This window comes from Myiozetetes cayanensis, unplaced genomic scaffold (assembly GCF_022539395.1).
Source record: "Myiozetetes cayanensis isolate MyiCay16 unplaced genomic scaffold, myiCay2020 scf3, whole genome shotgun sequence".
Classification (NCBI taxonomy): Eukaryota; Metazoa; Chordata; class Aves; order Passeriformes; family Tyrannidae; genus Myiozetetes; species Myiozetetes cayanensis.
This window is the reverse complement of record NW_026087521.1, coordinates 58204184-58231978: the sequence shown is the minus strand read 5'-3', so window position 1 is coordinate 58231978 and position 27795 is coordinate 58204184. Positions and strand designations below refer to the sequence as shown.

The following is a 27795-nucleotide window of genomic DNA, read 5'->3' as shown; positions in this document are numbered from 1 at the left end:
GATTACATCTTCCTCTTTACTGACCCAGAAATAACCTTAAAAAAAAAAAAAAGCACAACCCTCAGTGAAAAAGCCTGGAGACTGGGGAAGGAAGGAGAAAAACTATCCCAGGAGTTCAAGCCATTCCAGTGCCCAGTTAACAGCAGCCCATTCTCAGGACATTCCTACCAGTTTTCCTAGCAGCAATTCATTCACATGGGTTTCAGGAAAGCTGTATTTAAACACTTCATGTGATCAGGACCTCTTCACAGCACCCAGACTGCACAAAACATCCAACTATTCCTCTGCATATATGGAGGTTTGGACTTTCCTCTGAAGCAAAGATAATTCTGATTTAGATGGCTTCCTAACAAAGTTAGCCCCTGGCTACTTTTTCTTCCCTGCCACATGACCAAAGAAGACACATAGGATGCCCAGAAAGCACTGCAGTCTTAAGTGTTACTTTGGTATAAAACACAACATAGGACTAATTTCCCCTTAACTCCAGGTTGTCTTACACAGCAACTGAGTCTCTTTGAAGGAGTAAGAACATTGTTCCTTCAGACACAAAACTTCATCAGGACATCGCTCTCTGCACATGACTGAGACAATGGCTGAAATGGCAGTGTTTCTGCCCTTAGTTCCTACAAGTAACAGGTTAGTTTAATACTGCTTGTCCCCTTCTCTTTTAACGTAACTCATAGTGCATGTCCTTCTCCTCACCTCTATTAACACACACAGCTATTCTGTAACATAAAAACTGACCAGCAGAAAGACAGGAATGACGTACAGGCCTGAACAAGACAATTGCCCAATAATCACAACACTACTCTGTATAGACATCACAGAATGGTTGAGGTTGAAAGGGACCTCTGGGATTCATCTTGTCCAATCCCCCTGCTCATGCAGAACCACCATGAGCCAGTTGCCCAGGACCATGTCCAGGTGTCTTTTGCTACCTCCAAGGATGTAGACTTTCACATCTCCCTGGGCAACCTGTGCCAGTGCTCAGTCAGGAAGAACCCCACACACTTGACATCACAGGCAAGTCTGGCTTTTTGCAAGGCTAGGTACTCAATGATTAGTCAAATCCCCTTATTGTGGTGTGGGGCATTGCTTCTTCCAGTCCTGGAGCACCCACAATGCTGTGTAGCCTCTGTGCTACTGCGTGCAAGTTTTACAGTCAACACCCAACTAGCTAGGGAGGCAAAACTCCTGTGATTTAATGGTTTGTCATGGCTGCTCTTCAGCAAGATACATCTCTAAATGGAAGGCATAATTATTACAGCTTACAAAATGCTGTATTTCTGCATTTTAATGCTCAAAATGTCTTGACAGAGGAAAGGAAACTTCCTGTGCTTTACCCAATCAATCCTATTACAGCCTCTGTGAGACAGTATACTCTCACTCCTCAGGTAACACAGAGATTAACTCTCACTCCTCAGGTAACACACAGATTAACGAGGTCAGCTTCCTGATTACTCTTAGCACTAGCTTTTTGAGGCAAGAGCCAACATTATCAAGTGGGTTTGCTACAGAGAGGGGAAGAACGTAAATATGACAATGAAAAGAAATGTAATAAGAGTAAGCAAAGCAAAAGCCTTGAGGGTGAAACTACGAGAATGTCACATGAAGGGAAGAGTGTGTGGAAAAGTAAGATCAAGAATAGAGGAACAGATAAATCAAGTCTCTGGATCAAATCAAATCTCTGTGCTTCCTCTCCACTGCCTAACTTCTTGTTTATTTTGTTTCAGGTGAGTGGAAGAGAGGAATAACAGAACTGAAAGTCCTGCTGGAGCAGATTTGTTTCAAACAAGCATCTCACCAACAAAAGCAGATTAGAAAAGGAAACAGACCTCTTAAAAGGAAAAAAGAGAATGGTCCTGGTTTGCTGGTCATTATACTTGATACAAGTGCTGCTCTAGAGGCAGTTCTCAGTACCCTTTCTTTGAGATAATGCTGTATCAAACAGCATCCTGCAGATATAGAGAGATATCCCATCAAATGCCATCATTACAAACATGTCAGCCGCTCCCCTCCTATTTGTGTGCTGCCAAACAGTGTGCTAAAGTAGGCCAATATCTTTCTTATTAACAAAGAAACTCTCCACTCTCAGTCCCTGCGCTGCTTCTTTCTACCTCTCATGTAAAAAACCCACGATGCCTTTATTCTCCATTCACTTTGTCTCTGCCCCATTTCTGAGGTCCCTTCGGCCCGAGTTTGCATACCTCTGAACCAGCAGTTCTGTTACAGTTTTGATCCTTTCCCTGGCTGGTTTAGTTGCCTTTATTAGCTGCAGCATGTCTCCAAAGTTAGAGTTCTTTCTCTCAGCAGTCTCTGCCTTAGCATGGAATAATACATATTACAGCTGATTCTCTGCCTAATTAGAGGACTTTTAACATCTCTTGAGTTACATTTGACTGAGGGAAGTCTTGTTCATATAGTAATATGAGTCTCTGTTCCTCCTCTGCTTGTCAGTTTAGGGCATTTGTGACAACTCAAACTATTCCTTCCCTATCTTCTCCAGCTGCAAAGCCCCAAAGAAACAAACAAACAAAAAAATGCACATGAACGTGCAACTTTGATAATAACTAATAACTTTTATTAGCATATTATTCCTCATTTTTAACTTCTGTAGTCAGTATATACAGCCTCAATTCTTACTTTTACTCCATCACAAATTGGCAGAATTTGTGCAAATTGGTCTGAAAAATTTATTGTTCCTTTTACTTTGAGTTCCTCCTTATTGCTTTTTAAACAAGTAAAGAAATGAAAAAGAATAAAAACCAATATATTATGTTACTAGGTGAATTACTGGCTACTACTGTTTCATATACCACACATCAGTGAAAAAAACACCATGAAAACACACAATTTGACAATAAAAGATTAATTATTTTACAATATTCTGGATTTTTTTATGGAAGAATGTATAATAATAAAAAAATACAACTGCAAAACACAGGCGAGAGTCACAGTTTACTTTCAATAAAAAACCCTTACAGCCTCCAGCAATAAAAACCACACTTTTCTAACCAAATAAAACCCCAGAATCTTCCTCCACCTTGAACAGGTTAAGTTATTTGTTACAGGGCCCAGGGAAGCACAGGGATCCTAGTGAATAGCAAAATGACAGGGGAACCATAATTATAAGAAAAATCTTGCTAAGAAATGTCAAGTACCCTGAGTGAGAAGGAACAGAGTCTTTCCAAACATCCCAACCTGATCTGGATGCTGAAGGCTTCATATCATGTATGATTCAGGGTACAGAGAGACTTTTATAAATCTTGGTTGCTGGGCACACAGCACAGTTTTTGATGGTGGCATGCTTGGGACTGGCAAGAACAGTATTTTTCAGTCTGGGATCTAGGCAGATTTAGCAACCTTACAAACATAATGCTGTGGCAAGGTTTAAAAGCAAGCTCCACAGGGAGTTTAATTTTCACTTAATACAGAAAATAAGAGATCAAGGATGATAAATTTTATACACTATAAAATTAGCAGGCTTTCCTGTTAACTCACATTAGGTTCAGGTCATCCTAAAAGAACTGGATAACCTTGGAGATGGAGGGATAACAAGTCCTGAAACTCAATAGTATCAGAAGTAAGATCTCGCATTCAGAAACTAACCGAAAACCACGTGCTCATCAGGTCAAGCAAGTGAAAAGGGTGAGTCTCAACACAGACCCCAATTATCACTATGATAAGACCACTATTTAAAGAGGAGATGTGAATTCAGAATATAACATGTAAGGCACGAGGTCCTGGTGTCTTCTTCCAATTCCTCCCCCACATAATCAACTTTCAGAGAAAAAACACCTGCAAATGTCAAAAGTCAGCAGGTTTTGTTTTGGGTTTGGGGTTTTGTTGTTTGCTTTTTGTCTTTAATATAGAAATTGGCATGTTTCCAAAATTAATGTTTTTAAAACACCTAAAGTTTGGAAACAGCTTGATACACTTTGCTCTACTTCACATGCTGTCTTCTGGGACACAGACTTTCACTCCATGGCTATTTGTACGATGCCAAGGAAACATCCCTCATCTTTGTTGGCTGAGTCCTACTGGCACCTCTGTGAAAGAAATTGAAAAATAACCTAATGAAATGCCAATGTAGCTGGGATACTTATCTATACTCAATTTCCCCCTCCCATTTCTCAGAGGAGAAGGGTTGTTTACTTAATCAGAAGATTACATTTGTTGATCAAAGGATAAAGGGAATCCTCTCTACCTCACACGCCCCATCCACATGCAGATTTCAGAGCATGGCCTCACTAAAGCACAGTGTATAGCAACACAAATGAACTACCCCTATATTAAGTCACCAGATGTAATCCTGACAGCAGCTCCAAGCTCTTGAGTTCCTCCTCCTCCTCTGATCTCTCTCTTTCTCCTGCCTCCCTCTCCCTTTGCTTTGATGATTTTGACAGCCAAGTTCTTGGAGAGTTACTCCAGGTTACAACGTGTCACCTTTAATGGAATTCAAAGCTTTAATTCAGAAAGTGGCCACTCTTGACCTCTGGCCCCGCTGCCACCCACTCTGCCACCCCCCTCCTTTCTCCATTGCCATGGAAATGAATAGCTGAGCGAAAAAATGGGAGCAGGCAAAGTCTAAAGCTTTTCACAGAGCCCCCAAAAGAAAGATGAATGAAACTCATTCATCACTGAGCAAGGGACCCAGAGAGCAAGCCAGAGGCAGAGCAAGCAAGGGAGAGAGACAGACTGAGATAGAAAAGGTTACCTCATGCAGGAAGTTATGTGATTTGAAAAAGAAAAGCACAGGAGGTGTGAGGGAACACAGTTCACTTGCAAAAGCTGCAGATTCCACCAAGAAAGATGCTTATTTGGGGAGTAGGGGTGGTTTCCTCAGCCACTTCCTGAGATAAAATTTCTTGTCAGACTACCAGGAAAAGATAGAAACTTCAGGAGAGAAGGAAGAAATGCCTGAAAAGAAATTTCAGTGAAAGTCGGAAGGATGGATAACTTATCGCAAGAAAAAAACATAATTAGAAACAAAACTGTGTTTGTAGTGTAGAAATTCCCTTCACCAAATTTCCTATTTTGGAGGCATTTTTCTCTCAATGCATACACCTGCCTTTTCTCCCCATCACCTCTGCATCACATAGCTTGATTTGTCTTGATATCTGATATCAATCAAATACCAAGGCAATTTTTAGCACTAGGGATTAAAGCACTTAAGAGACAATAGCTTATTCATACAGACATAGCACCAGTTTTCCTGGTGTGTTCCTCTGATTTCCCCATTTCTTGCAACTTAACTACAGCTGCAACAACTGCAAAGAGCTCTTTTTCAGATAATCTGAAACAGATGTACATAAAATTGCAATAAGTAAAAAAAATTAGTTAAATGACACCATGTATCCCAACGTCAGATGAAGGAAAATGTGCTACTGCACACTGTCCCACAGAGATGAGGGAGCCTCCTGATGCTGGTGACAGAAAAAAAGGAGAAGGGCAGAAAAGAAAGTCTGAAATACAGGAGCTCCAAAGAGCTTATTTGCCTGTGCCACTTGAAAAAGAGATAAGCAGGACAGAAGGAAGGCAAGAAGCAGTGACAAGTGATTCCCTAAACCCAGAATATTTTGCAAAGGTATTAGATGAGAGTGTCATAGATTATAAAGGAATATTTATATAATTGATGACTTTCCAGAATAACCAGTCAAAATTCATCTCAAGCATGCCAAAAATCAGGCAGATGCCAGCAGGGTCCTTGGGGATTGGTATGGGAGAAAAGCTGTAAAGGGCAAATCTCACTAAGAGGCAAATTCTTGCCTAAGACTGCGTTCTACCTTATCCTGACAGAGAAGTGATAATGCAGTTCTCCTTTTCACTGAAGACCAGTCTAAAGCTTACCCATTAAGTATGACTCAGAAGAGAGCCTACCTAGGGATTAAGTGATAACTCCAGGAGATAGTTACCCCTTGCAGAGTGATTACCATTCTGAACCGTGAGATTCTTTTTCCTCCTTCCAAAAGCTAATCAGGCATGATTCTCTTTCATTCCTCCAATCCCTTTGCCACAATCTCATTCCTCTTTCTAGTATTCTAGTGAAAAGGTATCACTCGAGAGGCAGGAATCATTAAACATTTATTCTTTGTTAATTCAGTGAACTAGATGCCAAGCCAAGCTTCCTGGGAGTGGCATTAGCACCTCTGCTGACCAGTGAGCTCAGACCCAGAGCTCATACTTAAGCTTCATCTTTTGTTAATCTATGTTTCCCTCCATGGTGGCTCAAACACTAACTCTAGCCTGAGCTACTCTGGGAGGGAAGTTCAGGCACACAAGCAGAAACATTCACATCAGTATATGTACTGTATAGAGCCTGTGAGTCACAGTAAGAGGGACCCAGTATATTCACAAAGCCTTTTGAAAAAAAAAAAAAAAAGAAAAGTGGAATTGGCAACTTGTACACAAATTAACTGAAACTAAAGCTGACTTTCTCCATAGCTCCCAAATCTCTCTTTCACAGTTATCAAAAATGGAAATAGGCACAGATACTACTCCTTTTCACCTGCAGAACGCCTACTACTGAAATGGGGGTTTACCTTTTTGTTCCTTCCCTGTCATTGGCGAATCAATCCCTCCAAATACCCAAAGGCTTGCTAAGACCACAGGTATCACCTATTAAATCTAGGAAAGCATATTTCACTGCAGAAGGATGCCAGCACTGAAGGCACGATGCAGAATAGCTGCTGCCTCTCTGTGTGTTGTCCTTCATAAGAAGCAGCTCTGCTAATGTGGAAAAGCCAGAAGTAATGCTACAGCCTCATAGAATGAGAACAGAAAGGAGAGCACTGCAACACAGCAGGGAGGGAAAGGAAAGGCACTAAGAAACCTTACAGTGATGCTCCTCATATCCTCAACACCTTGCCTTATCCTCCCCATGCCTCTGACCTGCAGACCTCTTCTTATCTCCCACCTCCATGGACCTGGAGCTTTGCCTCTTCAAAACTGGCTTGCAAAACAGAAAGATCACTAAGGAAAGGTTTTGCTAGTTATGGAAAAATTACTGTTTATCCAGGGAATGACAGAAATTAATAGGATGATGCTATACCACACAAGCAGAGCAACCACACAGCTCTGGTTCAATAAAACTTGTGTTAGTGTTAAGAACAGGTAAAAGTAATATTTTAGTGAGGAGTTATCCTCTAAAGGGTACTCTCTGGTAGCCTCAGGCTAAGGCCTTGGATTGTCTTGAATGAAGATGTTTCTGATTGATCCATGTTTAATTCCCACTGTAGGGCAGTTCAGGTCAGCTCTGTGCTGCACTTCTGTTTATGTAAAACAGACAGATTTTGGTAGCTGTAAATTGTGCCACAAATGGCTCCACAGAGGTGGGAAGCTTCATTTGGTCTTCAAAGAAACTTCCTACAGTAAATTTAAAAACTTCAGTGCACCAAACATGAAGGACACCTGCATGTCATTAAGCACTTAATGCTGAGCAGACAGCTTTCTGGGTCACCATCTGTTCAGCAAGAGCACCAGCTCCTGGCCGCTGTTCCCCAATTCAGTGTGCTCCAGGGCTGAACTCTCAGCCTTGGCAGCTCACAGTCACCCAAAAGGTAGCACGGATGGATCTTCTGTGTAAGCAACACAAATCAAAAAATAGTGTCCCCAAAAAGAACAATTCAATCAGGCAGAGTTCAGTAAAGTCTGTTTAAGGATTAGGAGCTAATCAGAAAAGCTCACAATGTATATGCCTCTGTTTGTGGTATCTACTGCTGCCCTTCTAATCTCATCAAACTGCCTGCTTATCTGTAGCTAACTGGCTCTGGTAACACTTATCATCTGTGTTGTTTAAACTAAGTTGTCTCTTGTGCTGGAAAGTTTGCTGTCTAGGTAACTACTCACAGAAAAAAAGTTCAAAATTAAGATGCCCTCGCCTAAACAATAGAACTGGTTGAAAACACTTCTTGTAAAAATAGGAGGAACTACCTACATAAAGCTAGAGAATAGATATCTCATCAGCTGTAGAAATCTGGAATTACTTTCCCTGTGCTCTCACAGAAGCTAGGTTGGCCCAATTCTGGCAATTCTATCCAAAGGTTTCAGCCTAGAGCTTCAGCCTTTTGAAGTTGAATCACCAGATGGTTCCACAACATCAACACAATCATCAAAATAAGCAACATTAATCACAGAGACAAACCAAAAGGTAATGGGTCCTAATGGTCACTGGGGAAGAATGATCTTTGTGTAAAACAAAGCAGGGGAAAGAGAGAACAGAGGCTGCTCTAAGTCTGGGGAACTGACATAGTCTGTAACCAGTTTCCACATCATAGGCTTACAACTTCTGCTTTTTGCCCCCTGCCCTCTCCACCCAAGTTGTGTCACACATGAAAACTCAATTTAAGGAAATGTACTTTGTGGCACAGTTCCATATTGTCAGAGAGAGAAGCAAACAAGTTTTTCCCGTTTGGGAAGATCCTGTTTGGTATTTGATGTTTCAGAATCTTCTTAAATAAAGCCAGCAATTTATTATAACCATAGCCAGTGCTCAAACTGAACTAGAGTTCAAAAGTGCTAAGCTTCATTCTTCTTAATGAGGGGAAAATCAGCATTTTTCTTGATTCTGGAAACTGAACTGGCTTATCCACATAACTAGAAAAGCATAAATAAAGGTGTTCACATAAGCAAAGGAAGCCTATAAAGCTGACACCTTCCTCCACCCCGTGTAAACACAGTTTACCTATCTCAAAAATGCATGCTTTTCTTCATTCAGAGTCACTTTTCTAAGAGGTTTTATACAGGTGAAACATGAAGACAGTGAGATAATGCTTAGATGGAGACCTTTTGTGCTAGAGGATCTGGGTTTCTGGAATAAGGGCTCTGTCCTGCCTGTCTGCTATCAAGAAAAATATTTCCTGATTGGAAAGGAAAGCACACACTTAGCTAGCATTCCACAAAGGCAAGGTCAGCAGGAGAAAAAGCAGATAGAGAAAGAAAACAGACAAAAGGACATCAGCAAAAAAACCCATATGCTTAGAAAGAGAAGGTTAAGCTACTCTGTACTTTGATAGTAAAATGACCTTTTAAAAGCAGGTACCTTTTAATTTCTATAATACATGTTTCTCCATTCACTCTGTTTTTCACACGATGTTTGACTCTATTCAAGTAGGTTTGCAGGAGCTGAGTTACAATTTCATATGATAAAGGGCAACACAAGAGGTGTGACTTGCAACGTTACAGCCCTTGTAGGAAGCAAATTGGCACCTAAACTACAGTATATGCATATTACAGTTAAAAAGGGAACTCAATGACTTGTTAAAGCAGGACACATTTGCTATCTTTTAAAACACAGGCTTCTGCTTCGCTGACCTGCCCATATTTCACCTCTGAGAACCTGAGAAAAACTCTTCTGTCGAGACAAAATGGATGTCCTTATGCAAGAGCCCCAAGTTAGTTCCTTGTACCAATCTTCTGGTATCCACAACTCCACATTTGCCATTTACACTCTGTAAAATGAGGGATCCACTGCCTACTATGAAAGCTTTTGTGAAATTATCATCCAGCCTCCCACCATCAACACTGTAAAATAGTAAATTAGTTTGTAATTGAATTTTTCTTATCATGGCTTTTCCCAGTAAGTTATAGAGGCCTTCGGTACTTGCTATTTTTCTTCCCTAGAAGATATTTATAATGTGGCTATCTGTTCTTCTTGAGTTTGTCAGGCAGACTAAGCTCTTTAAGCCACAGAGCAAACTTTCTCCAGACATTAGTTTGTTGGAGAATTTTTCCATTTCTCTTTTTAATTTTTTCACATTTTGAAAATGTTGGTATGAACAGAGGATACCTTATCCTGTTATCTCTGTCATCACCATCATTGCCCTAGTCTAGACCTCTCATGCATATGCCTATGGTTTTAGGCATTTCTCCACAACACTACATTCAAAGCTCATCTGCCAATGTGACCCCCTAAAATCCTTTTTAATCACTGCTTTCCAGCTATTTCCCACCATATATTTTGTTCATATGCAGAGAGATAGAAGGGACTAAAACATGCTGTGCTAAGCCACCTGCATCATTATTTTCAGCACTGAAACACGACACAGAAAATGTCACCCAACCCTAAGACACAGACATGGGAAGGAACAGGTGGAAAGAGGCTCCCTGTTTTTTCTTGACATCTTTCCCTGTTTCCAGAAAGGTAGAAAGAGGTCCTCAGCAGCCTCAGGCTGTTAATAACTATGCCAGTGTTCAGTTAGTAATGAATTTTGCAATATTTAATATTTTCCTTAATGACTAAAGTTCAATTCTTCATAAATTTTTAAAAGAAAAAAGAATTAAAATGTGTTTTCAGTCTTCAGCTTTAAAGAAAATACTTGAAAGTACTATCATTGGGTTATATTAAAATAATAAAAACTTACGTGGAAGGCCAGAACAAAGAATCCCATCGTTGGTTTGAATTTTCCTCATCTAGTGATTTTTAGGCCAATATCCTGACAGGAAAGGGGGAGGAGTGGGGCTGTCAGTACCGTATTCAATGAGTATAATTACACTGAATTAGTGCTAAGGGGTTTAGAGAGAGGAAAAAATACTATTCCACAGAGTTAATATAAAGTGGGCTTTCATGTACATACAAACCCACAAGGAGCAAGCTACTGCCTGCTGAGACCTATTTGAGAGCCAAGGGATTGATCGGACTCAGCCAGCCCTTGCTTAAGAGAAAAGCTGCAGTTGTGAATTACTGTAAAGCAGTATTCACATGATTGATGGGTTTACCCCCACCACCACATTTGTTTCAAAGGTCCATTTTGTCTTCTGTGGTGACGGTGTGAATTAACCCCGCTCACAATGGCTGACTGGATTTTGCAAGACGGATCCAAGGTCTAGGAGTCCGATGGAGCTTTTATCTTGTGCAGCCGTGTGACTGGGAAAAGGGGAAAGAGATGCTATTTAACACCCAGGCTACTGAGGAGCACCATAACACTGACCTCCTCAAAGAGTCTGCAAACTCCCTGCCATCAGACCAGCCAGCTCCTGCCAGGGGAGAGTCTTTGAAGGAGCTCTACCTCTGATCTCCCTTGCAATCTGATTCTACACCCACTTATTCTTACATCCAAGGGACCATAATGTATATTTATTTCATCTCTTGCCTTTTTAGCCCAATGTGACGTCAGCAATAGATTTTTTTCCTCCTTTTTGCCAAAGAGGAACAAGAGAAAGCCTGGACTCTGTATGCAGTAAAAGATCTAGAGGCTCCACATAATCTGTAAGGGGGTTTCTCTTCAAGGCTCAGGTGCTGTAAATTAAAAGTAGTTAGAATAGAAAAGAGATGGGAGAGAAAAATCAGAAATGGGCCCAGATCATGACCAGCTTTTAAAAATATCCTGAAATCTTTTGAATTGATACTATGACACAAAAAGCCAGAATTCCATGGAAGTCCAGTCACACAGCTGCTTAGGAATGGGCCCACAGCATCTCAGGAACCACTTTTGCAGCCAGGAATAAATCTGTGTCGGTTGCAAACTGCTCTGTGCTCCTCCCAGTTCCCAGGAACGTACTATGTACATGAATAAGATTTTGTTTTCCTCTATGCAGTAAATACATTGCTTAAAAGGGAGGAAAGAAACCCCAAACAAACAAATAACAGAGCATTAAATACTATTAGCTACACCAAGCTGGCTGCAGGCAAGTGAAATGTAACCTTCCCACACACAACTCTGCAAAAGCCTTTCACACTGCATCATTTCATTTCTGTTGCCCTGGTCTTCCATGTATCTTAATCTACAGCACCTCCTCTGTATTCACAGTCCTGTTCTAACCAAAAGGAGGGGAATAAAAGATGCATTGCCGCTGCAGTCGTTGGTGCCACTGAACTCACACCACCACAGTCAGCATTTCTTAATTGCTACCTGCAACATCCACTGGACCCCACAGTGTGGGAGTTCTTTTATCCCAGCCCCACCAGCCATCCCAAGCCTGGCCCTGGGAAAATGGTCTAAGAGCACGACAGTGCAGCTGCATTTCCAATGAATGTTAGGCCAGGGAGCTTCTCAACATATCCTGCCTAGGTTTGTCATGGCACATCAAAGAAGTTCTCCGTCCTCAGGTGACAATTCTCTTTGATCCTTTCTTGGACACCATCTTCCTCTGCCTTGATAGCTATGGCAGATGTTGCAGGAATCACAAAGTCAAATGCTACAAGATGTCTCTGCCCCTTTAGGACTCTTCTGACCTCCAAACCAACCCAGCCTCCAAAGAGGTAGATGCTGAAGTAGCACCAAATGAGGTCAAGCACATTTCAGCCACTACACTCAATTTTCACTTGGAGATTCTTGGACCAAAATGTGTCATAACTGAAAGCACACAGTAACTAGGTTAGCTCCTGTGCAAAGTTGTTAGTAACCCATATAGACCACAAGAAGAGCTCAGCTGTCCTGGTGGGACTGGGTTAACAGATGAACACTCAGACATTCTCATCAGCATATAGAAACTGCTGTCAGACCACCTCCTGCTATCATACAACATTTCCAAATTTTATGTGTGTGCATCTTATTAAACCCCAAAAGACAGCATGCTTTATTTCTCTATGAAAAACTCTCTCAGTCACAGAGAAACTGTCCAATTTTTCTGGATCATTTTGAGTTTTACTACCTCGTGCCCTCTGCTGCTGTGATTTGCAAGGTGTACACATATGCTTTCTATTCCACCACACAAACAGGGTGGAAGGAGAATGGGATCAATGGCAGGTTACTCTGGGACTTCCCAAATCTGCTGGCAGCCTGCAAATCACCCATATGGGAAAGCACACTGTAAGACAACTTCATGAACCCCGAGTGAGCCAGGGGGAACACCAAGGCAGCAGAACACACCTGCTCTATTGGTGTACTAACACGACACTGCTGAGTTGACAGAGCTGTCAAAACCCATAGACCCACCGTACCAAGGTGAAGGCTCACTCCAGTCCCAGGGGGCTGGCGGTCTTTGTTTCTACCTGTCATCAGTGCATTAAGTTAATCTCTTCCCTCCCCCCAAAATCCTCTCCCTGTGCAGTTCAGTCCAGTGGCAATAGCAGCTGGATGTGAAACACGGGTGTGCTATTAAGAAAGGTCAAGTTATTTCATTTCCAAAGCCTATGCACAGTGGAGCATCATTCAAATCGGGCACGTTTTTCTTCATGTTCCATCTAAACAATGAATGACTTTAAATAAAAGCTACTTATTGTCACCCTTTCATTTGCCACACTCAGAGGCATGTTAGACAAATGTTCTAAAAGCACCATCATTAGAAGCAGGAGGTCATCTGCAAGCCCAGTTGGCTTCTGTTGCTCCTGGTGCCATGTACGTCATAGCAAAACCTGTAACACACTTATTGACTCACGTGATGACAAGGAACACCAAGTCCTTGTGCCCATGCACAGCACCCCGCATAAAAGCCAGTTGAGCTCATCAAGATTAGGAATGAGCTCTTTCTTAAGTCCAGCCCAATCCATTTAACAGGCTTATATGGAAATACTGAGAGGCAGAGCTGACAAGTGACAATGCATCTAACTTGCACACACTAGTTTGCTAAGAAGGAAGAACGTGTTGGCTCTGCCTAGCTCTGGTTCATAATTGACTCTTTCCTCCCCATATACTCCTTTACAGATGCTTTTCTCTAAATATATGAATTTAAAATGGCTTAAGTGACCTTTGTGATTACTAATCAGTACTATAAATCTTGTTCCACGAGCCCAAAGTAAAAAAACAACTGTTAAAGACAAGCCCATTTTATTCTTCCTGATCAAATAGCCTTCCCTTCCTGCTCTTGGCATATGTTTGCATAAGTTGATTTGATTCTGCTAAAAAGATGCTGGCATGCATCAAAACAGAAAAAAATAAAAATGCGCAGAGATGCTTTGAGACTGCTTGTGACATCAGCTAGTGATAACACACTACTGTCCCCTGTCTCCCTCGCTCCATCTGTGCACAGAGATGCAACCTGGGGAAGGGATTGCTCCTGACCTTCTGCTGAGCAGCAAGCACAGCAGTACACATCCAGGCTCAGCCCTCCCCACACCACCAAGCATGTAGGATCCATCCAAAAGTGAAGGATGAAACAACAGATTCCTCCCATTCAAAAAACAAAGAGTTGCTTTGGGATTCATTACTTAAAAGGTAATAACCTTAAAGTACCTGTAACCTCAACTTACTGAGTCTCTATTTTCTGCAATAAGAATCATGAAGGGGGAGGGGAGAATAAAAATCAATTTTTGCAAATAATATAAATAATTCTATAAGTTAAATGAAAGATATTTTAGAAGTATAAGTGCTGCTATGAGAAGTTAATATTAAAATCATTCTCTGTGAGATACATGGAGACTAAGTTAACACGAAATTAGAAAAATTGAACACAGTCAGACTTAAGGGAAAATGGGTAACTTGCACAGGATATTCCAACTCTGACAACACATTTGTTTTCAAATAGCAGTCCATTTACCACAGCTGAAAAGAATCAGGCCAACAGATTAGATGTGTATGGGTGCAATCAGCACACATTTCTAGTATCACAAACAACTTCCTGGAGCACAGTTTGCCCATATGTTAATCAAACAAAAAAAACCAACCAAACAAACAACCAAACAAAAAAATTTCCTCCCCCAACAACAGCACCAAAATTTTAAATTATACAGTCAATATAAATCATAATTAGCCTATATACAATTATTTTTACATATATATTTAGTTACTTTGGTAGACTTAAGGTACTTCAGATCAGGTCTTTAGCTAATGTTTAGAGGGGATTCTTTTAAAAGGCAAAAACGTTCAATCTCGAATCTGTGCTTGCACACATACCAACTAAGGAAGAAGTCAGAAGTACAAATCTGACTTTTCAGGCTTTTCTCGCAGGGAGGTACAACAGGGGAGAGTTTCCAACTAGAAATTCTGAACTCCAATCTTGAGGATGATAGTATGCAAGCCTCCAATTCAGAACAGAGCAGATCAACATGAAACACTTGGTGATCAAATGATGATGGTGTTATCATTTTCTAAAAAGGTGAAAATGTGCTAATTTTTATAAACAATTTCTTGCCCATGTAACCAATTCACATGGTGGCAGTTGGCTTGAAGATTGCTTTCCTTTCAAAAAGCATGCCAGGAATGAGCACAGATATTCTGACAGGGTACCAAAGTGCAGTCATTGATGGTACTCCTGGTCACTCAGGAAAAAAAAAAAAAAAAAAAAGAAAAAAATTACTTTGCAAATGTAGTTTAAGAATTTATTCACTCACGGATTATCTGTAAGAGAAAGAAAATGGAAACGCAGCCCAAGTGAAACTAATGGGAGAGAACAACTTTGGCAGGTGAGATGTAAGATGGAAATTAAGAGGTCCAAGAGCAAGGCTGAAGAACAAGGAAGCAAATACATAGTGACAAGTAATAAGGCATTCCTTAAGCACACAGATAACTGGAACTCCAGAAGAGTCAGTGGGTCTTGCAGACTACCCTGAATGCAAAGCCAATGAGGGCAGAAAAAGAGATTGCACAGAAGTTAAGTGGCTCCTCTGCTTCAGTCTTTGCTTTGAAATAGAGATGAGAGATGCATACTCCAGGGTTGTAGCAGTAAAGAACTTGAGGCAGAACTGCCAGAGAGAGTTAGGGAAAATAAAATAAAGTAAATTAAAAAAAGAAACTACGTGAGAAATTCAATTGCGCTAAACTGCATTTCCAGAGCTGAGAGAAGTCAGTTAAAAGCAAGTGTAAACCAGCGAGGCTGAAATAGGAGCCCCACAAACTAGAGTCTAAAAAAAGCAGATTTTTTCAAAATGATAAATCATGCTTCATTAATCTACAAAAGGACTTTAAAAACATACCCTGGCTATTTTTCACTAGATGTAAATTGTTCAGATTTTCAAAGACTGAAATAGTTAGGAGAGCTTTCTCTTCTCAGGATAAGAGGTAAGATCCTGTCTCTCTTTCAACATTAGCCAAGAAGCAGAGAATCCCAGGGTAAGAACAATAATCAGTCCTTTGTACAAAAGGGGGATGCTTTAGCACCCAAAGTACAGCCTAGGATCAATGTTGTGGAATGCATTTATGAAGCATCTGAAAGAAAGATTTAAAAGCAAGGCAATAAGATATAATGCCTTTATATAATATAGTATGAGTCAACAATATGGAGGTCCTTGTCCTCACAAATAGCCAGGCAACGGGACAACACAAATATCAAATAAAATTGAAGTCTAATGGAACAAATATATATATCTACTTCTATATGTATATTCAGTGTAATTCAATGACCCCTGAATGAACTTCTAGACATCAAAAAAGTTCTGGAGACTGAAGTTGTCACATCCATGTGCTTAATGAAAAGAGTCATTTCAGAGTGGACAAAACTTTAGAACAGCACTTCTAACATTTTAAAATGTAATATGAAAAAAATGTTTAATTATAACATTATAACATAATTGTAGAATGCTGGGTTAAAGTTCAACTAAATGTGCTCGCTAAAATAAGGACGTGAATTGTGAGTACATTTAGAAATAAAGAACTGAAACATTGTGGTGATTTAGAACAAGGCGTGGGGCTGGAAAAGGCCACTGAAAATGAGAAACATGAGAGAATGTGTAATATTTATGAAAGGTGACCTACTGCACTATTTAAATAGAAGAGAGATTAAAGCAAAGAGAAGCTGAGGTTATGAAAATAAGGACAGAGACACATGAATTCAAAATTAAGGTTAAGAAAACCTCAGCTATTCAGAGTAGTGAAAATACATCTTCAACACCAAAACAGCTTGGGCGTGGTTCATCTGTTTAGAGGAAAATTCTTTTAAAAGTCTCTTCACATTTAAAGCTGAGGAAGATGAACACGATTTGCAAAGAGTTTTAAGGAGTCCCCACAAGCCTGGTTTTACAAAACCTGCCATGCACTCATATTTTGTACAAGTGGACTGCCACTCACAGGGCGTGGTCCATGTCTTGGAAAAACCTAGGCTGAATTCACAGACTGATACAACTTCTGCTACAGAAGCATTAGCAGCCTTTGATGGTTTAGCTTTGCAAGGCAGCAAAACTGGGACAATGTAGGAATCTGAGCAAGGAAACCAGAGTTCACCTGGGATCAGCAGCTGGAGCTTGGAAGTTCTGCTACTCCAAAAAGTATTTAGGCCTAGAATATTTTTTTTTAAAACCTGGAGGAATAGAAGATACATATAAATGAGATTTAAGAAATATCCCTCTCATTTCATACAAATCACACTTTGCATCAGGCAGTGAAGAGTACATTTATTCTATGCTAAGAACACAGAACAAAGGCTAAATTGTCTTTCCCTACAGAAGTTATGATGTTTGGGATTTTTTTCCTTCTTCTTTTTTTCTCCCTATATAATCAAGAAAGAAAAAGAAAAAAATCCAAAACACTGTGTCCTGTGAAGCAACTGAAAAGGACAAGGACAAGCCTTTGGGAAAAAAATCAAATCACACTTCCATTTTTATTCAACTCTGTAGTTATAGTAATAATAATTGTAAATAAAAATTGCCAATTATTACAACTGTTTACAAATATATCATATAGAAGTAATTTTATAACAACTAATTATAACAATTGTTTAAAATGTTTACAAATATCGTGTTTGTATTCTAACTTTCAAAGCTTTGAGGAAAATTTTAAACTGATCAGGAAAGGACAAATTTGAGAAATTGCTCCTCATTCCCCACTGCTTCACACTCTAGCACTTTTTGTGAGACACCATGATCATAAAAATACCATAATGAACAGCACCAGCTGGACATCACAGAGCATCATGAAGACCTTACTGCAGCCAATGTGTCTATCTAATATATAGGCTCAAGTTCTTGTTTCTATTCTCTCAATGCCCATTAAGGGTTGTAAGTGTTCAGACACACACTTGAACTGAATTTCACTGACCTGGAACAGAAATCACGGATTCAGTTAACTCAAAAATTTCCATTTCAATAAGCCTTAAATGAAATATTTCAACCTCAATTTTTCTTGACTTAAGACAGACAATTTACACTTCACAGACTTTACTTGCTTTGGGTTTTTTGTTTGTTGCTGTTTAAATCAGACAAGAAATTCCCACCCACAATTACTTGAGAAATCTCAGTTGGTAAAATCCCAACTAGAATTGGAGCCTTGTTGCACATGCTGAAAGTGTCAATGCATAAAGATGTGAACTTGTCATTTATAGTACATGTTGCACAATTGGAAAGTCTAAAGTTATCTGACATATTTTTGCTACACAACCCTACAGCTTTGAAAAGTTTCTCCAAGCAGACACTTGCTTCTGGAGGGGGGGTGTGTAAAGGATAATGTCAGGGCAAGGTTTCTACACACCTCTTTTTTTCCTCTATAAAAACACATGCTCGCCATATCCACTCATCCTACAGTTGTGCTTAGCACAAGAAAGAAGGGTTCTTATTTAAAGGACTTTCAGATATAGTAATAAATAATTCAAACTAAAATATAGTACACAGCAATTAAATGAACACAGTAGATGCCGTAACACGCCACCTTCATTTCTTAGTCCTTTTCTGGTGCATCAGTATTCAATCTCCAGCTGTTCTCAAACGTTCCAACCCTTTGGGAAAATTAGCACAGAGATGCTGTATTTGTGCGCAGAGAAGCAGCTAAAGAAAAGCCAGGACCATATAGCACATTATAATACCAAATAAGAAGAGATGTTTGTAAATAGATGTAAAAGAGATGTTTGTTAACTCAGTTACAATATACTAGAAGCATCTATAAATGTTTTTGAAAGCAGCTTCAAAATAACTTTTATAGATCAAAATCATGAGTAACAGCAGGAAGTTCACACACTCTTCCTCACGTTCCCATCCTTTTTGAACTTCAGATTTTTTCCATTATGAAAACGTGACTAATTTTGCAGGTAGTTGTGGACAGAGAGAGAAAATGTTCCCCTCTCTCTTACATTTCTCATTTCAGCCAACTTTACAAAACATTTCAGATGTCAAAGCGAGAAGATTTCTGCCTTCAGAGATAAAACAAAGGGATGATTCCAGTGGGAAGATGGCAGCCTCTACCTCTCATCAGGATAAACTCACAACATGAAACAATCATTCAGGGACATGTTTATGGTGAAGGGTTATGCACAGCCCAGACCCTGCCTTGGAAGGGTACGGTTATTAACGTGGACCAACAGGAGCAGTTTACATCAGACAGTGGAAAAGAAACCCAGCTCACCATTAGTTTGACTTAAAAAAAAAAAAAAAATAAAAAAAATTTAGAGCAGCTCATGCTTAAACAGATTTCCAGAAAAATATCAGGTATCAAGTGAAGCTGTCAAAGGCCCCATAGTAAACGTATTGCTATAAGACTCATCACAAGAGATTGCATCCCCACCTTCTCACGAAGGGCATGGACCTGAGCACCTACTGTGTCAGAGAGTTTTATTTCCAATAAGTTCATTAAACTTAAAAATGAAGGCACTGATCAAGAAAAGATTTCACAGGCACTTTTACATTTACATTGTCTAAGTAAATCCCACTGTTCTCAGTGAGGTAACTCAGAGCCCATATAGATGTTCCAACATCACACAAGACATGCAAAGACTATATTTCAAATTAAAAGTGACAGAAAGAGGAGAATAGTACCTCTTAAAACACAGGTACCAATAATCCCAATAACCACTCAGCATTAGTGAGTCCAAAACACAAACTAAAACACATGTCCCATTTAAAGACATGTTCTTGAGCAAACAAACATGAAGGGAGAGGAGTTTGCCTTTTCCTTATCACCCCATAACCACAGTTCCCATGCTATTTTGCAAGCACAGGGAAAACTCGATTCAGTGTAGATACCCCTATTTAGGCAGCCCATAATTCCTGCATTCTTTGTAAATCCTCTGCTGGTGGATGGTCTATTTAGGATTACTAACAGAAAGAAAATGAAAGCAACCTTTAGGCTCCTCTGAACTCTGTAGATCTTTGGTCAAACCAGCTAGAGGATCACCACACCATAACCAGCTCCCCCATGAGTTTCTGGTTTGGTTTGGGGTTTTTTTGTCCTTCTGCTGCATAAATAAGCCTAGAAGAGGAGGAGGCCCACAGCACAGGACAAGTATGCTAATGCCATATCATACCAACTGCCATGCCAGCAGCAATCACACACACACACCCGCTCACACTCTTCTGCCAAATAATCACTTAAGCAAACATCAACTACAGAGATTAGCAAAAGCGTCTGACAACGCGCAAATCGGACAAGAAACAGGGGCTGAAGGGACAGCTTAGAAAAGTGAGGATTTAATAAGTGAAATGACATGAAGTTCCTGAATCAAAGCTTGCAGTACTTTTGGAAGACTGCTGAAAATCCTATCTGTTGGCCTTAAAGGGAAAGCTAGTAGATTTTTTCCATCCGTCTGTCCTTACTGCATATCAGCTGCAGCCAGACGGGCTTCTAATAAAAGCAAGTGACTCTTGTACAAAGCAAAACATCTTTCTGACCTCTGGGAAGGCAGTAATCCAAACAAACAACCAGGCAGTCAGGTGGTACAAGCTACTGGGAAGCAACCAGAGCATCTCAGGGGCTTTTTGCCAGCTAAGCCACTGTTATAGAAGACCTGCGTTTCCAGGTGAAACCATCCCAGGTAGAGCAAGTTCAAATTATTTTTGTATAATGTGATAGAGGTGGGGTGACTACTTTTAACATGTAAATTTTATTATTCAAACTAAGGGAAAAAAGTGTTTTCCTACTGTAATTAAGGCAGAATATCAGAACAATCTCTTGATTAAACTTTAATTTACTAAAATATGCTTCACTCCAAAAGCACTTTTAATTAAAACAATGAGATTTTGCTGCAAGAAGTACAAGAAGACTCACAGTCATTTACCAGCCCTATAGCTCACCTTATTTGGAAGAATTTGCTACCAGAACAAAGGAGTAGGTATTCTTTCTAAATCTTAGTGTGAATTCCATAATCCTCATTCTGATGAAGCTCTTGCTGAAACATCAACTTTGCCTAAAGAGTTGCTGGAGAATGTGTGCCTGGTTTAATATTAATCTCTGCTCAACAGGAAGAGCAAGATTTCTAGTGAGCTGGGAAAGGTCTCAATATCGAAATGGAAGAAGCTTGGTTGTCTGAAAGCAAGCTGTGACTTCGTAGTGCCACTGCAGAGACATCACCATATTACAGATGCCATCCTTCTACCAAGGCTATTTCTAAGTCCCTTCCTATCTCACTTTCAAAGACAATAGATCTTTCTTAAGAGAGCCATCCTTTACCATCTAACAAAGGGCCTAAAAGGGCATCACAGTAATGTTAAAATGGATATTTTTGAGACAATGTCAGTCTTTCCACTGTTGCTTACATGCTGTAAACCTGTTAAAAAAAATCTTTAAATACAAAGCTTTTGAGATGACAAATGCTTACACTCAGTATTAAGCACATTTTAGATGCTCCTATCACAGAGGCAAAGATGCTACAGACTGTGAGCCTTCTGTTGTTGGCTACAGATGGGTACATACATTTGCATTGCACTACTAAGACTCTTTTGCACTTTGAGAACATGATGTGTGAGAAGTGGAGCTAAAAAAATAAACACATACATAAATGAATCTGTTGTATTAATGATCCAGTCAAAACAAGGAAGCCTTAAATGCAATAGTCATATCATTTTTAGTTGGTTATAAACTAATGCCACTGTTCACATGGCACTGAGGGGAAAAAAAGAAAAAGAAAAAGAACAAAACAGGTTTTTGTGCCTGATATACACTGGAACTGAATCAGAGAAGTTAATTCAGTTTTTTCTGTTGCCTTCAATTGGGCAGGGATTCTCTGCTTCCACAAATATCTATATATTTGCTGTTTGTGTCAATGCACAAGGAATTCCTCCTTTCCCTTATACCCATAAAGTGAAATTGTCTGGTTTCTGACTTTCTAATCTTTTAAGGCAGCATAAGGCAACAGATAATGTAGTCAGCAAAGTCAGATGGTGAAGACAACAGCAGAGTGATCTATCTGCCTTCACAGGCTCAGAAGATCAAGACCAATTTTGCACTCAAGCCTAAGAAATAGGCTACCTCCACCTCACTGCCAGCTTCACTAGTCCTGTGCCTGTCTCCTGTGCCAGCTGGACCAGCCTCCCTTAGACAACTGAGCATCAGCCCAGGTGTGTAGAAGGATGCTTGCAGAAAAAAAGCAGTCTGTCTGGCCTCCTCTTTCCTTCCAGTTGTTCTGTCTGGTTTTAGTACTAAGAGAAGAGCTTTTGTATAGATAGGGAGTGGTTCAAAAAATATTTTTAGAAAGATGGCAAAAGTTCTGTTTCATTTAAGTTGATAGCGAGCTTTCTGATCAGTGCCAAATTATAGAATTTCTTGTCTTTCTCTTCCCTTCCCACAGGCATTGACAATGATATCATCTACAACTAAACAGGGGATGTTTACAAGGTCCAGCTACACTGCAACTGTGTAGAAACTAATGAGGAAGGAAGATTTTTATAATAGTCTTGTGAAACATTTAATGATCTCTGAAATAGTGCTGGCAGGCCTCAAAGGAGAAAGGCCGAGTTTAAAATTGAACTTTGCAGTTTGCTACATGGCAGTGTACTGGAGCCCCAAGCACTATTTATTTGCAGAGACTATTTTTATCAGAAAGTCCCTAACTCCTGTAATGCTCTTCTGCTCTTAAGTCTTTACCCCTCTCTTGCAGCTGCCATGCAGTCAGTGGTACTTACTGAGCAGTGTGTTCCTAGGGCCCAAAATAACACATTAATACATTTTTCTTAACTTAATGGAACTAGGTTTTGCCTCAGACATAGTTAGCTCCATTCCTCACCTCCAGAGGTTATCCACATTGAAACCAGAATGTGCCATTCTGGGAAGGCAAGGAAGGGCAGTGGCTTTTTGGAGTTGAGGGATGGTGAGGGTAAAAATCCCCTGGCTGTATCAGTAATATAGTTAGCTCTTTATTAGTATTTACATTCTCCCTTCTCATCTCCCTTGAAACTGCCTACTGCTGTGTTCTCTCAATCTTCATTCTGAAAAAAGATTAAAAAGCAGTCTGCAAGATGACTACAGTTTTTACAAAGCCACTTCCACACATAAGTAAGGAAGGACCTTAAAAAAGTTGAAAAATAACAGAACCATCATGGTGCCACTGCAGAAGAGTATAGAGCCAGGTATTTTAAATGGCCCAGTGATTCTACTCCTTGGAATAAAAGAAGGTGAGACCTACTGGCCAAGAGAGCATCTAGTTTGGTAAAGTCCTACTGACCCTTTCCATGATGGTAAAGTAAATGTAGCTGAAAACATAAACTGAACTACTTTAATACTACCACCTGCAATGGGGCTTTTTAAGTCTTCAAGTGAAAGTATTCACTAGTGAAAAGACTGTAGGAACCTGGAGAGGGTCTGAAAAGTATTGATGAATTTGGCATCACAAAATCAGTTTTTCTGGCAACTCAGAACAAGAAAAATTTTAGTCAGCAAATCCCATATGGACTGCCAGTTCTTATTTCATGAGTTGGATCAATCTCATGTTAAAGGTAGTGAGATTTAAGAGTTTCTTCAGCTATGACCACTGCTGTTCAATGCAAATCCAAGAGTTTGCAAAGCATATTTAAATTTAAAAAAAAAAAAATCCATTGATCTTTTTTTAGTGTCTATTACTGTTGGCATGAATAACAAGAATCAGTACCTTGAAATTTAGTGATACACAAAAGATATGCCTTTTCTCACCTAGCTTAGCTGCTGCTGTGTCAGTCCACAGAGACACCACCATATCATTTCTTACACAACTACAGTGCTCTGTGAGTTATTACAGAAGACATTGTTGGCTCCTTTAATTGAATTTTTCCACTGTGCTTCTGCTAAGAAATTGATGTAAGACAACTGACTCAAATTTTCCCCACCTCTCCTCAAATGCACATTGAACACTTGACAAAGCCCACTTTTTTATTTTCCTCTGCACGGTTCCATCAGAGAGGACCCTCTGTGCATTCAGAGCAGCACAATGAAGAATGATTTCCAAAGCATTAACTTGGAGCCATTGAGACTTGGATGTTTTTAAAATGACTCTTTTGTTTTCAAAGGATTCTAGACTACCCCAGCTACTCTAGAAGAGAGTCTTTTTCCCCTTTCTCAAAACATCCATTCCTTGAGCCATCCCTGGAGTGCATTGTTGGGGCTGATTCCTTAGTGCAGCGAGTTCCATCAGTCAAAGCTCAACAGATACAAATAATATCAGGATATGGATATAAATTAGTGCGACAGACCCTAAATAGTTTTGACAGGTTTAGTAAGTATATATAGCGACACAGAATGCTATTCCTGCTGTCAGACATCAATATGTAGACAGAAGATTGGGGGCACCATGGAAACTCAGCGACATAAGAGTGGTATTGATTGGATAGAAAACGAGACTGCAATTTAAGCTTAAGGCTGCCAGAGATGCCAAGAATGGAGAATGACCTCCAGCAGTGAATTTTCAGCATAAGCTCCCTGTGAACAAGCCAGTCCAAGAAGGATAAATCAGGGACAAGCTCACCAGGGATATGGCTCAACTGAGTTTCAGCTACCCTAAGCAGATGAGAATCACTCTATGTGTGCACGCGTTACAGTGACCTAGTTCGTTCAAAGACTGCATTTTGAATGGTTTATTATAGAGGCTTGAAACAAAGAGATTTCCTCAATTAAAGTCCTGAAATGCATCCTCTAAATGAAAATGCTTTTGATACACTGATCAGCAAGAAGTTGTAAATATCGAAGCAAAGCGGACATTGTTAAAGACCAATTCCCACAGAAAACGCCACGGTTGGGAATGTAGGTAATGAGGGGGTCTGAACAGAGCAGGAGCAATGAGCCATGCCAGCTCCATCCCTAATGCTCTAGTGTTACACTAAAACACTTGTTACACTATAACACTAGATAAATTGTATCTTTCCTGGAAAAAAAAAAAAAGGAAACCAACAACCATAAAACAAAAAATCCAGCCAAACAAATCCCCCCACCCCAAAAAAAAAAAAAAAAAAAAAAAAACTACAGCAAAAAAAAAAAAAAAAAAGAGCATATTTTTAAGCTCCTGTAAAGCATTATTTTTAACTAATATCTGAGCACTCAGTGAGAACCATTCCCAGAACAATAAAGAAGAAATACAGGACATGTCAGGGAAGTACCTCGCTGGAGTCATGACTGCTGGAAGTCCACTAAGTAATAATGTTCACATTTGTGGCAGAAAATAATCTACACAAAACATCCATCAGTACAGCTGTGTCAGGAATAAGATAAGCCTCCAAAGTGTCCCCAGTGTCAGTATAGGCGTAGAAGACAGGCATATGGTACTGGGAGAGCAGGGCTGTGTTTTGTAATACTATAGCAAGACAAACCTTCTGCTGGCAAGGGTGTATCAACCACAGGTTGCATCTCAAATAACTGGGGATAGACATCTGGATAATTGCAAAAAGTCTGTTTTTCTTAGGCCACTTCTACACTATAAACAAAGGTTTACCATTTGTAAAAATAAAATAAAATAAAATAAAAAAATTGTTGCTGTCTTCTCTTTTGCTCACCCAAGAGCTGGCTCAGGAGCTTGCTAAAGTCAATAAGTTTCTGTCCTTCAATTTTACACAAAGCTTCATGCGTAATAAGTCACTGAGGAGTTTAGCTTAGCCTGAAGACAGGAGTATATTAAACATCTGCTTTCCTTCTCTTTAGGAAAAGTCACTAAATTATTGCAGCAGGTTTTTTTGTTGCTACTTTTTTGGGTTGGTTGGGGGGTTTGGGGTTTTTTTTTAAGTCCAATGAAGTACCCTGTCCATGCACTTCCAAATTTTAATTTCTACAGCAAGTTATTAAATTCTATCACAAATACATAGGTTCCTTTTTCCCTTGGAACCATTTCTCATGATCACGAGTTCAGACTTTTTATTTTTATTTGTTTGCAAGGAGGAAAGTGAAATAAACAAAACATAACAAACACACAGAAACATTAAATTTGTTTCATAATTAGCTCAAGACCACTGTTCAGACCAGGTAAAAAATAATTATTTCTTCATAATAACTTTCCTTTCCTACTCTCTTTCTCTCCCCTCCTTCTCCCTAATACAGTTAGTTACACACTCAGTCTACTATTGCTTGCTAAAAAAGTTGAGCTTTGCTAAAAGCTCAAAAAAAATCAATGCCCAAAGGCGAAACAAGGAAAGGGCAGAGAACTCAAGACTTGATGGCCACAGGTAAAGCTTTCCTCTATGGTAATACAAGTAATGTAATGCAAACAGGATCTAATTAAAACACCTACCACTATCCACAGACGCAGGGTTATCTCACAGAGAAAGATTTAACACGTTGCAAACACAGTGTTCCCAAGAACCAACTAGTCTCTAAGCTTTACACCCTAGAAGCCAAATTCCAAGTGTATCTCCAAGTGAAAGCATAGTAGACATTCACGAAAAGCCACTTGCAGTGGGGAAGAGAAAGATGTGCGACAGATGTGTGGAAGATATGAAAGGAGCAGATAAGCTCTTAAAGAACGAAGACTACATTTCCTCTATGAAACGTTCTACTTTTAAAAAGGAGGGAATGAAGGAGGGTAAGGAGCTAGAAGCACCAGTGTTGGAGACCACGGTAGATTTGCAGAATAATATATATGCTCAACAAAGAGGCAACTGTGTTTTCACCATTGTTAACTCAGATTTTTGCCCAACCCATCCTTCTGGAGGAAGCAGAAGACACAAACTAACGACGGCAGTTTGAAATAGATCTATCAGCACTTGCTAGATTCAGTTGTTCCACCAGAAGTAAATAGGGATAAGAAGGCAAAGTCCCAAGAAAAATATCAGTTGCAGTGCTCGGTCTGAAGGTACAATTTAAACTCATTATCCCAAGTCTCAGCCGGGACATTCCTGGCACACAGTAACTGGGACCCCCAGGGGGTTTGCCGCTCCGGGGTCACTCTGCTGACCTTTTGTCCTCTCTAAACGGACCCGTCCTACGACTCCTGCCTCCCTTTCCCTCTGGGTCAAGTCACCCACTGCCACCTCTCTCCCTCTCGCCCTGCCTTGGCATTTAAGCGCTCACACGTACTGACCCGCCGCCGCCTCCCCACCACGGCACAGCGCGGTCCCGTGCCCGGGGTGCTCCCGGACACCCCCAGACCTCCCCCCTCGGCTGCCCCTCGGGCAGATGTCTCCGGGGTACCCCCCCACAACCACCGGGTCCAGGCTCCCACCCAGCCCCACGGCCCCTCTGTCCGGTCACCCTCTGCGGATCCCCACTGGAGCAAATGCCCTGGAGCCAAGACAGGGAAGGGGAAAGTGCTTCCCGCACTGCCCCCGGGGGAGTGAGGGCTGTCAGACCACAGGAGATCTGCTGGGGGTACCATCCCTCGGGCAGACCGCAGGAGTCCCCGCCACCGCCGCCGCCTCGGACTTACTTCGGGCGTCAAAAAGCTCCTCTTCCGCAGCAGAAAGGGGCGAGCAGCGACCGTCGCCGGTGACCAGCGGCTGGTGCGGCCGCCGCGCGTCCCTTCTCTTCCCCACGGACGGGCTCGCCGGCCGCCGCTCCTCTCCACCCGCGCCCCGTCTCTCTCTCCCGCCGGAGGTTTCTCGCCGAGATTTTTATACTGGAGGCAGGGAACCTGATCCGCTCTTTGACTCGGCGGAGCCCGGGCTGCGGCGAGGCGGCGAGAGGAGGGAGGCAGGCGGGTGCCGGGCCAGAGCGAGCGGCCGCGCTGCCCCCTCGTGTGATGCGGAGGGGCGCGCCCGCCGGGCGGGTCACCCGAGGGGCAGCCTCGCCCCCGCCGCCGGGGCTGGGCGGATGCAGGGGGAGGGACGGGGCCGCTCCGCTCCGCCGGGGCTCGGCGGGAGCTCCCCCCGCTCCTCCCGCCGGGGGAGCGCACCGG

General features: G+C 40.9%; 1 protein-coding gene across 1 annotated transcript in view; it reads right to left on the bottom strand.

Moving 5' to 3' along the window:
* PTN (pleiotrophin) overlaps window positions 1-27531 on the bottom strand; it is a 79502-nt gene extending 51971 nt beyond the window's left edge. Inside the window, exon 1 of the mRNA XM_050324763.1 lies at window positions 27328-27531. The gene's annotated coding sequence lies outside the window, so the exon portion shown is untranslated. The remainder of the gene's footprint in view (window positions 1-27327) is intronic.
* Window positions 27532-27795: the final 264 nt, after the last annotated feature.